The sequence below is a fragment of the Malus sylvestris genome, chromosome 11 (assembly GCF_916048215.2).
Source record: "Malus sylvestris chromosome 11, drMalSylv7.2, whole genome shotgun sequence".
NCBI classification, from domain to species: Eukaryota; Viridiplantae; Streptophyta; class Magnoliopsida; order Rosales; family Rosaceae; genus Malus; species Malus sylvestris.
In genome coordinates this window covers 17,998,607-18,012,955 of record NC_062270.1, presented here as the reverse complement: position 1 = coordinate 18,012,955, position 14,349 = coordinate 17,998,607, and the positions used below count along the sequence as shown (strand labels likewise).

General features: G+C 37.3%; 1 long non-coding RNA gene across 1 annotated transcript; it reads left to right on the top strand.

Annotated features, from left to right (window-relative positions):
• The first annotated feature begins 853 nt into the window (after nt 1-853).
• Nucleotides 854-7,615, top strand: LOC126588639 (uncharacterized). Its single transcript, XR_007611540.1, has 3 exons — nt 854-1,108; nt 1,806-2,462; nt 7,412-7,615. It is a non-coding gene; the product is annotated as an uncharacterized LOC126588639 (long non-coding RNA).
• The last annotated feature ends 6,734 nt before the right edge of the window (nt 7,616-14,349 follow it).

Sequence of the window (14,349 nt, the reverse complement as noted above, 5' to 3'; positions counted from 1 at the left end):
ACTGATATGACAAGATTAAGGGCTAAGATCTGACTATTGACAGAAAGCTGTCAGGAAGCCCATATGTGTAGGTGTTAATTTGCATGCCCAGCTTACTAGAAATTTGCGTGCAAGCCTGACTAGATAACTAAGCTGGTAAAAAAGAAACAAGAATGTAGATGTGAAATGCACATGCATGAACAAACCTTTTGAAGTGAGATGCGTCCCATCCTTGAACATTTCTTCACAGAAAACACAACCCATATATAGAGAAAAAGCTTAGAGCTAGATTGAGCATGTGGTACACTTACAATTTTGACAAGGAAAGCCAAACCTAAAAGTATAGACTTTACAGAATCCAAACATACCTATCATCAAAGCATAGAGGATACGATTGTTACGGCTCAAAATTTGTAGGTTAATAAATTAGAACAAAATTATCATTTGGTATAGTATAAGTGTGATTCCGGGAATTCGTAAAATATGTAATTGACTTTCTAATTGATTTAAAGAATAGAAAAGCAATATACAAAGATAGAATGCGTTAAAAGAGTGCTTATCTTTTGTAAGGAGCTCAAGTCAAGGGAGTTGTTAGTAGCATTTATATGGACAATGTGGCTACACGAGAGGTGGCTTGCACGACAGCTTTGAAAATGACATGATCATTATAACGCTTGGCCCATTAGTGGTATCGGCGTTTGACACTTTGGTTAGTATCAGAAAGCTTGGGTAGAAGCAAAGAAGGCTTCAATGACTATTCGACTATTTCTTGCAATGGTTGGTGATAATTTCTCTTAGGTATTGAGAGATTGGAGCCTGAGATTAGACTAGTACGGTGGCTTGAGTTTTGTAAGGATATAGACAGTGGCTAGGATTGTGCCATCTGTCACAGGATTATAAATCTTAGTTAGTTAGCTTGTTAGAGAATGTGTTCTCTCTATAAATACATCATTGTAATAGCTTTGAGATTAAGAAAAACAGAAAATAACAATTCGATAGTTTTCTTTCTCTAAAATCTTTCTCTCTCTAGTTCTTGAAGTTCTGATCTTCTCTCTCGATCTCTCCCTCTCTACATTAACAAGTTTGATATATGGAACGACGACTTGAGTTCGAGGTTGCCATCGTTGTGGTAGTTCCTCCTTTTCTTTCCGACGCCTTTGTGCTTAGCTATGATAAATTAGCACAACTTGCTTGACTATGATGCTTGATGATAAGTGAGCATGTCACTTTGCTTATGCTTACTGTGTTAGTAGTATATGAGGGCATATAAAATAGCTCCCATGTGCCTTACTATAAGTTGTTTGCGAATTCCTTCCGGTATGAAACGTATACATAGTAGTAGCCAATAGTGATATTCACCTATCCTCATACTCGACTTGGTTCAGCGATTTAGCGGTGCTTGCTATTAGAGAGTTGTTATGCTAACACGAGCATAATAAACTGTAGGCACCAAGTAATGTATCTAAAATCACATTTAATAAAACTAGGTGAGCAAATGGAGATCATGCTACTGTGCAAATTAGGCTTTCCATGTTGAACATGCATAAATATGTGCAAGCATATATATGACATGAGCATATCGAACAAAAAATTAGCTTTGGCTAGTACATTATCGTTTAAGCATGTTATCATTGATTTTTTGAATTAGGATAATGGATGATTTCGTATTATTGTTCTCGAAGTCGCCGTTTCTCACTCTCGGTTTTTGGTGCCTCACGGATTCCGGTTGGCTCCGCAGCAGTTAAATCATTATAGAAATCATCATTCATCAGGCCTATATTTTGACTGCATCGTCTCAGTTTTTGTCTCCATCTCAATTTCCGCAGGCTCACTGATTCCGGCTGCGTCTGCACCCGTCAGACCACAGAAAACACCTGAAGTCAATTTTCTGAAGCTTGGGTTCAATTTTGTTGGCCTTGGTTCTGCTCCTCGGGTTGCTGCTCAGGAGATCAAAATGTCCAGGTTCGAAACGAAAAAGCTTATTTGCAAATGGATTTCCTCGCTTTTACAGATTATTTTTGTGTTTGATGCATGTTGGTTTTTTTTCTTTTTATTAATTTTGGTTGTTTGATTTGTAATCTCTGTTCTTGATTTTAATTAAATTTTCAGGTTTTGTTTTTGTTGTTTTTAGGGTTTTTTTGCTCTGCTGAAATTACATTTGGTTAAATTTTGTCAGTTTCTTTTTGTCTAGCTAGGAAATTCTTGCGTTGTTTTTGTGGCTATTATATGATGGGGTGACAAACAGTGGTTTTCCAATTTTTTGCCTTGTTTTTGCAACATTTAACTAATAGGCAATTACCTTTGAGGTGCAAGGAGAAGAAAGTAAGGTGTGTGAATCACCTAGCAACAAAGGTGTGACCGTTTGAGACCCAGAAACAGAAGCAGTTGTGTTCCCGTCACTTTGGATACTGGGTGACATCTATGTAGCCATCAAAGGGTTAACAAACGAGCAGAAGGCTATTGAAAATGGGATTCTGTCTGAGGTATAGTGCTTCATCTTTGCTAATATTGTTCTTCTTTACTGATTTGGGTTGACATTGTTTTTTGGTACAAATTTAGTTTCGAATTTTTGGTTTGGCTCGATGTGTTGGAAAATACATGTATTTGAGAACGTTGGGGACTCACAAATGTTGTAGGCACTGAATTTTGTGAACTGTTTTTTAATTTGGATTCATATTGGGATATTCATGCTTTAAATGATTAATTATGAATATTGGTATGAACTATATTTATGAAGAATGCAAATTAATGTCTATGAAAGTTTGATCTCTTCAATGAGAGGAGTCAAATTCAAGCATGTCGAAAGGGAAAGAACAAAGATGCGTTCGTACAATCATCTTATTAGTGTTGCGAGTTATATATTAGTTAGAGTGTAAATGGTAGTTTATTGTCCCACATTGGTGAAGTACATATGTAATACCAATTGTAACTCCTATATATACTCCATTTTGGAGATTAATGAATATATAAGAAATTCTCAAATATTTTCATATATATTTTTGGTATTTACCATGTTTAGTTTAATATTGGTATTTACCATGTTTAGTTCAATATGGTATCAGAGCAGTTCGCTCTTGGTGACTTGTGTGCTTTAATTTTGTGCCCACATTTTTCGTGATTTCCTTCGTAAAAAAAAAAAAAAAAAAAAAAAAGCTATGTGGATCTGTCAAGAGAACAGCATCTTTTATGTTTTCTTCCGTCGGAGGTGAACTTAGCATCTCATTTTCCTCAATAGTAACAAGGCTTGGGATGTCTTGTAAGAAGCTATTATCAATGGAGTTGGTTTCAGAAGATAAAACTTACTCAAAAAAACTTCCAACCAGCATCTCCAATTGCATCTTAGTCTTCGACCCATCTTCTAGCTTTATTTTCCGTGTGTCTTCTATGATTATCTTTAGCAACAGTGTGAAAGAACTTAGTGTTCTTATCACCTTCCTGGAGCCACTGAACTCTTGAAAGTGAATAGTGCGCGCTACAGTACAGTGCATGAACAGTGGTCCTCTACAGTGCAGTAAACAGTGATTGCTACAGCGTGGATAGTGCTCTGCTACAGTGCCGTGAACAATGCTTTGCTACAGTCTCTGGTAAATTGTTTTCATTCCGCTGCGTATCTTTTGTGCCTTTATTGTTCGTGATTTTTGTTCAATGGCTCAATATAATCATAGTGTTGTTATGAATCTTAGTGGAACAAATAAATGGATAATAGATACTGGGACCACTGATCATGTGACTAGTGATCCTAGAGTGTTTGATGAGTTATGTGACTATGTTCGTAATACGTATGTTACTAGTGCAAATAGAGCACATTCCCCTGTGAAAGGTGAAGGCACTATCTCTCTGACTCCAACCTTATCATTGGTCCGTGCTTTACTTTTCCTGATCTTAAGTGCAATCTTTTGTCGGTAGGAAAACTTCTTGATACCTTATATTGTTCTGCTCACTTCTACCCTACGTATTGTTATTTTCATGATATTCAAACTCATAAGATAATTGGTTATGGTAAAAGAATAGGGGGTTTGTACATCTTGACTATGGAGGATACTGTTGTTTCTGGTTCAAATAATCATCAAGTTTTAAGTGCTAAAATGGATGACAGACATCAAATTTGGTTGTGGCATCGACGATTGGGACATCCATCATTCAGTTATATGAAACATCTATTTCCTTCTTTGTTTCACACTTGTAGTGATTCAGAGTTCAAGTGTGAAACATGTGTCATGGCTAAGAGTCATCGTGCTTCATTTCTTGTAAGTGATTCTAAAGCTACTTTGCCATTTAATTTGATACATTCTGATGTGTGGGGTCCAGCGAAAGTTACTTCTAATGGATTCCGTTGGTTTGCTACTTTTATTGATGATTGTACTCGGTTAACTTGAGTGTTCTTGATGAAGAATAAGAGTGATGTTCTGTTACTTCTTCAAGAATTTTGTACAATGGTGTCTACTCAGTTTCAGACCAAAGTTAAGGTATTCAGGTCTGATAACGGGGAAGAATATGTGAATCACACTTTGGTATGTTTTTTCGTGATCATGGTATTATTCACCAGACGACTACTCCATTTACACCCCTACAAAATGGTGTGTCCGAATGGAAGAATCGTCAAATAATGGAAGTTGCTCGCTCCTTGATGTTGGATAAATGTGTTCCTAATCATTTGTGGGGTCATGTTGTTTTGGCTGCTGTGTATTTGATCAATCGTGTTCCAAGTAGGGTTCTTGATTTTCAGACACCATTCGACGTGCTACAAAAACATGTTTCTCTTGTTTCTGTATCAAAGTTTCCTCCGAAAGTGTTTGGGTGTATTGCGTATGTGCATGTCTACTCTCATCAGCGGAGTAAACTTGATGCATGTGCTCTCCGATGTGTCTTTATTGGGTATGCAAACAATCAGAAAGGCTATAAGTGTTATCATCCTTCGACTCAAAAAACTTATATTACCATGGATGTCACATTCCATAAGGAAGTTTCGTATTTTGTGAAGCCCTCTTCCGACTCTCCACTTCAGGGGGAGAGGGGAAGTGAAGTGCAGATTCGAAGAGATGGTATGGATGATGTGTTACAGGCAGAATTGGGAACAGAACCTATTATGTTGCGTGATACTGATTAGTCGACTACAGATAGTGATCGGTCAATTGTTATTCCTGGAACTATTTCTACTGACGATAGATCAGATGTGCCCAGCGAGTTGTCTGTTAGTATGTCTGACGAATTACCTTCTAATGATTGGTTGCCTGCTGTTGATATGTCTAACGAGTTGCCTGATGATGGTTCGTCCAGTGATGATTCTTCTAACAGTTTGGTACAAGATGGTGGCATACATGAGGTAAATTCTGACGATTCTTCTACTTATCAGTTGCCTCCACGAGCTAATCGTGAAAAACCTAAAGTACAATATGAGCCTGATATGCATGCCAAAGCCAAATATCATATCAACAATTATGTGTCTACTCATCGTTTATCCAAACCATATGCATCTTACATATGTTAGCTATCTAGTGTATCAATTCCAACAAAATTGCAAGATGCTTTGTCTGACCCTAAGTGGGTTAATGCCATGCTAGTTGAGATGGAAGCTTTGGAAAAGAATTGTACCTGGGATTTGGTTCCTTTACCAAACGGAAAAAAAGTCGTTGGATGTAGATGGGTGTTTACTATTAAGCACAAAGCAGATGGTTCTATTGACCAGTATAAAGCTAGATTAGTTGCTAATGGTTATACTCAAACCTATGGGGTGGACTATCAGGAGACATTTGCTCCTGTTGCCAAACTTAATACTGTGCGTGTTCTTCTGTCCTTAGCAGCAAACCAAGATTGGCCTCTGTTGCAGTTTGATGTTAAAAATGTTTTCCTTCATGGTGATCTTAAGGAGGAAGTGTATATGGATCTCCCATTTGGTATTGGAACATCTCCTGGAAAAGGTGTTGTATGCAGGTTACGAAAGACCTTGTATGGTTTGAAACAATCTCCTAGAGCGTGGTTTGGGAGGTTTACAAGTTCAATGAAGGAGTTTGGGTATATCCAGAGTTATTCAGATCATACTTTGTTTCTAAAGCGACAAAATGGTAAGCTAACCGCATTGATTATTTATGTTGATGACATGATAGTGACTGGTGATGATCAGAAGGAGATACAGCGTCTTCAAAAGTACCTAGCTATTGAGTTTGAGATGAAAGAATTGGGTGAATTGAAGTATTTTCTTGGAATCGAGGTTGCACGATCCAAGCATGGTATTTTTCTGTCTCAACGGAAATATGTTCTTGATTTGTTAGCTGAAACAGGTATGTTAAATTGCAAACCTGTTGATACTCCGATTGAGCAGAATCATTGTCTGGGCTTATTTCCAGATCAAGTTCCTACTCATAAGGAATGGTATGAGAGGCTTGTGGGGAGATTAATTTATTTGTCCCACACTCGCCCTGACATTGCTTATGCAGTTAGTGTGGTAAGTCAGTTTATGCACTCACCTAGTGAAGCTCATATGAATGCAGTAACCCGTATTTTGAGGTACTTGAAGATGGCTTCTGGCAAAGGCCTGTTTTTCTCAAAGAATGGTCATTTGAATGTCGAAGGGTATACAGATGCAGATTGGGCAGGTTCTATCACTGATCGGCGATCTACATTTGGATCTTTACATTTGTGGGTGGTAATTTAGTTACTTGGAGAAGCAAGAAACAAAAAGTGGTGGCTAGGTCAAGTGCAGAAGCTGAGTTTCGTGGTATGTCACATGGTGTATGTGAGTTGTTGTGGTTGAAAAAACTGTTGAGAGATCTTGGGTTTAACCCCAAAGGTGCTATGAAACTTCATTGTGATAACAAGGCTGCTATTGAGATTGCTCATAATCCAGTGCAACATGATCGAACAAAACATGTGGAGATTGATCGACATTTCATTAAGGAAAAATTAGATGCTGAAATTATTATGTTTCCGTTTGTGAGATCTGAAGATCAACTTGCTGATGCTCTTAGTAAGGTTGTGTCTAATAGTGTGTTTTCCAACTCACTTGACAAGTTGGGCATGCGTGACATCTTTGCACCAACTTGAGGGGGAGTGTTGCGAGTTATATATTAGTTAGAGTGTAAATGGTAGTTTATTGTCCCACATTGGTGAAGTACATATGTAATACCAATTGTAACTCCTATATATACTCAACTTTGGAGATTAATGAATATATAAGAAATTCCCAAATATTGTCATATATATTTTTGGTATTTACCATGTTTAGTTTAATATTGGTATTTACCATGTATAGTTCAATAATTAGGTCATGTATTATAGCATAAATCTGGTGATATTATTTGATTTGTAACAATGATAATGATGGAATTATTGATCTTTTTTAATAGTATGGGAATTTGCCATCAGCATATTGTTTTTTGCAAGGCTGAAGATTAGTTTGTTGGGTTAACGTTTTTGGATTTGGTTGGATTTGAAGGAGTTAGAAGAGGAAGAAATGGCTAATGGGGAAGAGAAAAGCAGTGACTTCTATGCAGTTTTGGGGTTGGAAAAGAAATGCACAGACTCGGAGCTCAGAGTAACTCCATCTTTTCTTTCTTCCTTGCATTCCTTTTCACTTAATTTTAACTATAATTTTACTTTTTCCTGGGTGATTTTATGTATATGATTATATGATTCATCTGTTCTACTTAACGTGGCATATTTAGTAGTAACGAAGTTTCTAACATGGGGATCGGTTAATCGTATGCAACATATAATTTCGAAAGTTGCGAGGTTTGTTCTTATACAATACATGAGTTTCTTTGTAATTTATATGTACAGTGGTTAATATTTGTAGCTGTGATTGAGTTGTCCTACAAGTTTAGACTCAATGCAGGCCTGAATGAAGAGAGGCACTACTTAACGGAATTGTTTCCAAGACCAAGACCTTCGACTTAATAATACAACCATCATGAGGTCCCCGAAACCAAAAGGTACGCCGGTGTTTCTGTTGATGTTTAAGCCTTGCAGCTGCCTTGTGTTTGTTGTGTCCTGTTTCATTGTGATTCAAAGTCTTTTTTTTTCTCTTAGTTTTGAAATGTAAGGCTGAGATTAAATCAAAGCTAATAGGCCAAATATATGTGTGTCTCATGGTATAACATCTCACTCATATGTGAGCATGTGAAATACACGTGAGTTTGTGTAATGGGTGTGGTAGTGTTCCTTCAAACGGATATATCTTCCCCACTCTATGTTTGTAGCTAATTAATCATTTCAGTCATAGCTGAATGAAATCAGAAAATACACAGAGCTCTTCATCTTCCTGGCATCTCCATTTTTCTTTTGTGTTCTTGATAGAAATCAAAATCTTATTGATTTCTTCTTGTTTTTTGTAGTCTGCAATTCCATAGAACGCTAACATGGCCTCAGAGCCTGGTTCATCGTTTTAATCTGGGCGTGAATCTGTGTTTTCTGGGTTCTTCAGTGAATCGCTGAAGAATCGAGTTTCTTAAATCTTCAAATCGAAGATCTGTGTCTAACATGGCTGGATCAATGAGTTCTGAACTTCGTACTCCCATTTTCAATGGCGAGAACTATGAATTCTGGAATATCAGAATGCGAACCATTCTCAGGTCTCATGGACTTTGGGATCTTGTAGAGACTGGGTTTACTATCCCAGAGTCATCGACTGTGGTTGAGATAGCTGATGAAAAGAAGGAGAAGGATGCAGCTACTCAAATGTCAACAAACGTTGCGGAGATCATAATGAAGGATGCTAAGGCCCTTGGGTTGATTCAAGGAGCTGTGTCTGATCAAATTTTTCCCAGGATTTCTAATGAAGAAACCTCCAAAGGAGCTTGGGATATCCTACAGCAAGAATTCAGAGGTGATAAACAGGTTAGAAATGTGAAATTACAAGGTTTACGCAGAGAGTTTGAGTATACTAGGATGAGAGATGATGAATCTTTGTCTGCATATCTTACTAAACTGTTTGACATCATGAATCAAATGAGGAGTTATGGTGAAGAACTATCTAGGGAGAGGGTTGTTCAAAAATTACTTATAAGCTTGCCTAGAAGTTATGACTCTATCTGTGCTGTGATTGAACACTCAAAGGATATTGAAACACTTGAAATCCAAGAAGTGGTTGCTTCTCTGAAGGGTTATGAACAAAGGCTTGATATGCATACTGATCATTCCACTGAAAAGGCATTTGCTAGCCTAAATGTTGGGTCTAAGTTTCAAAACCCCAGTGGGTTCTCTAGTACTCAGAAATCAGGGAAAAGTTGGAAGAACAAAGGGAAAAAGTGGGATACTAAGCCTAATTTTATCTCTAAGCAGAATAATTATCATGATTCGAACAAAACAGCTTGCAAACATTGTGATAAACTGCACTATGGAAAGTGCTGGTTTGAAGGAAAATCTAAATGCACAAATTGCAATAAATTTGGTCATGAAGTCAGAAACTGTAATGGGAACAAAGTGGTGCAGAAGGCTAACTATGCAAATCAAGTTGATGATATGGGAACATTATTTTTTGCTTGCAACTCTGTGTCTCAGGTGAAGGTCAATAACACTTGGTATATTGACAGTGGTTGTAGCAACCACATGACAGGAAATGAAAGCTTGCTGGTGAATGTGAGTAGAAATCTGAATGCAAAAGTAAAAATGGGAACTGGTGAAGTTGTGAGTGTAGCAGGAATAGGCACACTAGTCATTGAAACCAAGATGGGAAGAAAGCACATACAAGAAGTAATGCTAGTGCCTGGTTTGGACGAAAATCTTCTAAGTGTGGGGCAAATGTTGGAACATGGTTACTATCTGCTATTTGGTGGTAATGCAGTTTGTATTTTTGATAGCTGGAACTTGAATGGACTGGTTGCTAAGGTTCAAATGACTAGCAACAGATGCTTTCCTTTAACAATGATGCCTGCCACACCACTAGCATTAAAAGCTAGTGTATCTCATTGCATTCAGATTTGGCACAAGAGGTTAGGGCACTTAAACACAAGGAGTTTGCTGCAACTCAGCGAGCAAGAAATGGTTCATGGGCTACCTCACTTGGAAAATTCCAAGAATGTCTGTGAAGGGTGTATGCTTGGCAAGCAACATAGAGATGAGTTTCCAAGAGAATCTGCTTGGAGAGCTAAATTTCCACTTGAATTGATACATACTGACATCTGTGGTCCAATGCAAATTGCCTCAAATGCTGGAAACAAGTACTTCATTCTGTTCACTGATGATTGTACGAGAATGACATGGGTCTACTTTCTGAGGTACAAATCCGAGGCATTGGAGTATTTCAAAAGGTTCAAAGCAATGACAGAATTGCAGTGTGGGTACAAAATCAAGTATCTAAGAAGTGATAGAGGTGGTGAGTTCTTGTCTTCTGAATTCAGTGACTATTGCAATGTTTCTGGGATTCAAAGGCAACTAACCATGTCATACACACCACAACAGAATGGTGTGTCAGAAAGAAAGAATAGAACTGTGGTGGAGATGGCAAAATCTATGTTACATGAAAAGGGCATGCCATACCAGTTTTGGGCAGAAGCTGTGCACACTGCAGTGTATCTCCTCAATAGATGTCCCACTAAGGCTTTGGATAAAAAGACTCCTTTTGAATCCTATAGTGGAAGAAAACCTGGAATTGCACACTTGAAGATTTTTGGGTCAGTATGCTATGTTCATGTTCCCATGAATTTAAGACACAAACTTGAGTGCAACAGTCACAAATGTGTGTTTGTGGGTTATGGAACCAGTGAGAAAGGATACAGATTATTTGATCCTATCACTAGTAAGATTATATTGTCTAGAGATGTAGTATTTGATGAGAGTGCTAGATGGGATTGGGATTACAGCTCTGGAAAACAGTCCAGTGTATCGATCACTACTGATATGGCAGAATCTGATCTAACTCAAGGATCAAATGTTCAAGATGGCAGTGTATTCCCTGAAGTTATTTCTGATACTTCACTAGATGATTTGAATACTAATGCTGATGATCCAAGCTCAAACATTGATCTATCACAGAGCTATGATTCTACTCCAAAGAAATGGAGATCCTTAAATGAAGTCATTGCACAGTGTAATGTATGCATTATGGAACCCGAGAATTATGAAGAGGCTGCCCTAGATTTGTCTTGGATGAAAGCTATGCAAGCTGAGCTAGACATGATTGAGAGGAATAATACATGGATGCTGGTAGATAGACCATCTAGCAAACCTGTGATAGGTGTGAAGTGGGTATACAAAACAAAACTGAACCTTGATGGAAGCATTCAGAAAAACAAAGCTAGACTGGTTGCAAAAGGTTATTCACAGAAGCCAGGAATTGACTTTAATGAGACATTTGCACCAGTTGCTAGACTTGACACCATAAGAACTTTGATTGCACTTGCAGCTCAGAAAGAATGGCAACTATTCCAGTTAGATGTAAAATCTGCATTCCTTAATGGTGTACTCAAAGAGGAAGTTTATGTTGATCAGCCTCAAGGATTTGTCATACAAGGCAAGGAGGATAAAGTGTATAAGTTAAGTAAGGCATTATATGGCCTTAAACAAGCTCCAAGAGCTTGGTATGATGAAATTGATTCTTACTTCACCAAGGCAGGTTTTAAAAGAAGTCCTAATGAAGCCACCTTATATACTAAGGTTGAAAAGTCAGGGATTCTCATAGTTTCTGTCTATGTTGATGATATTGTGTACACTGGAAGTAGTGACACAATGCTTGACAGATTTAAAAACGACATGATGCAGCATTATGAGATGACTGATTTGGGATTGCTACATCATTTTCTTGGTATGGGAATTGTTCAAACCAAGAAAAGCATCTTCATACATCAGAAGAAATATGCAATGAAACTGCTGGAGAAATTTGGACTACAAGGTTGTAAGTCTGTGGTAACACCACTGGCAGCAAATGAAAGGTTATGCAAGAATGATGGGAGTGAAGCTGCAGATGAGTCTGAATACAGGAAATTGGTGGGAAGTCTTCTGTATCTTACTGCCACTAGACCAGATATAATGTTTGGTACTAGTCTCTTGGCAAGATTCATGCATGGTCCAACTAAGAAACATATGGGAACAGCAAGAAGAGTACTGAGATACATTCAAGGTACTATGGATTTTGGCATTGAATATGTAAAAGGGAAGTCAGCAGTTCTTATTGGATATTGTGACAGTGACTGGACTGGGAGTATTGATGACATGAAAAGTACATCAGGGTATGCTTTCAATCTTGGCTCAGGTGTGTTCTCTTGGGCATCAATTAAACAAAACACAGTGGCATTATCCACTGCAGAAGCAGAATATGTAAGTGCTGCTGAAGCAACATCTCAGGCCAAATGGTTAAGATTTGTGTTGGAAGACTTCGGAGAAGAACAAGTTGAACCTACTGTGCTAATGTGTGATAACACTTCAGCAATAGCTATTGCCAAGAATCCTGTGTTTCATCAGAAAACAAGACACATTAGCAGGAAATTTCATTTCATCAGAGATGCAATACAAGAGAATGAGATTGAACTTATTTATTGCAAATCTGAAGAACAAATGGCAGATATCCTGACAAAGGCACTACCAAAGGAGAAGTTCAACTATTTCAGAGAAATGCTAGGAGTAAAGTCAGCTGCCAGCTTAGAGGAGAGTGTTGATGTTTAAGCCTTGCAGCTGCCTTGTGTTTGTTGTGTCCTGTTTCATTGTGATTCAAAGTCTTTTTTTTCTTCTCTTAGTTTTGAAATGTAAGGCTGAGATTAAATCAAAGCTAATAGGCCAAATATATGTGTGTCTCATGGTATAACATCTCACTCATATGTGAGCATGTGAAATACACGTGAGTTTGTGTAATGGGTGTGGTAGTGTGCCTTCAAACGGATATATCTTCCCCACTCTATGTTTGTAGCTAATTAATCATTTCAGTCATAGCTGAATGAAATCAGAAAATACACAGAGCTCTTCATCTTCCTGGCATCTCCATTTTTCTTTTGTGTTCTTGATAGAAATCAAAATCTTATTGATTTCTTCTTGTTTTTTGTACTTTGCAATTCCATAGAACGCTAACAGTTTCTGTGTTGATCATAGCGATAATCTTAGATTTTGATTAGGCAGCTTGAAGATTTTGGTGTTTAGGGTTGTAAGCAATCTGATTTGAATGTTGATTCCAACTCCTAAGTTGGTTCTTCAATTGATGAATGTTAAAATGTTAAGGTCCGAGTATAGCTCATATCAAGAGCCATCTTCAAATATTTGATCCAATCAATTTCATGATCTATATATATATTCTCTGCTAATTGTATTATATACAAGATTCAATACTATGATTAAACATAAATTAAGATATATATCTTATTAATATTGTTCTATATTTTCTGGCTTTGCTTTTCATCACCAGATGTATAGGAGCAAGAAGATGGAAGACCCCAGTCAAGGTGAACAAATTAACAAATTGCACACAGGCTCACCTTCTCCTGCAATAATTAATACAAAAATTAGGGTTTACATATTTACAATCTTACTCCAATCAAAACGCATACTTTCTATTTTAATTTTCTATGTGAAATGGTCATTTCTCCCTTACAAAATGGTGTGCCAAAATACTCGAGAGTAAGGAATTGTGAAACAAAGTCAATTCTTCCTAAAAAGTGTACATAATTTCAGGGTTACACAGATGCAGGTTATGTTTTACTTATTCTCCGAACCTTTGACTTCCTTTTAAACTTTAAAGTAAGAAGCCATGTCCCGAGACTGCTCCAAGGGCTAGGAGGTCATCCTCGAGCAACCTGGCCTGAGGATTTTACCAAAATGGTTGGGCTTCTGAACGTCATTATATTTCCGTGTATTTTTCTTATAGAATGCATCCATCTATGATTGAAACACGTTCTTTTCTGAATTTTCAAGGCATGAAAATTCAAGCTCGGGCGGTACTCCAATTTCATCACTCACCCAGCTACGCGATTCATCATTTGCTTGGTTTCTCATATAGAAACATTTCTGTAACAATTAACAGTACGTTAAAAAAATTATAATCTATTCCCCTTTCCATAAACGCTCTCTGCTTAAATTAAATTTTTACTAACCCTTCTCTTCAGGGAACTGATTATTACCAACGTATATCTGCAGAATCTGTTTTTCTTCGGCTTTTAGTACATGATTAATTACTTGCCTACCCATAAATGGATTCAGTTGAACATCCAAAAGTATTATAAAAAATTTTGTAACCAAAAAAGTATCTGCTCTATAATCCTTGGTTTGACAAAAAGAACACCTCACCAAGAAAAAAATTGTTTAATCCATTTATACAACATTGTATTGTCTTATAATTGGTGACATAGATTCAACAATTTTGTATTTCATATTGTGTTGTTCCGTTCAATCAAAAGATATCCATAAAATATACCTATGGTTAAAACATCTAGATTCATACTTTATGATATCCAT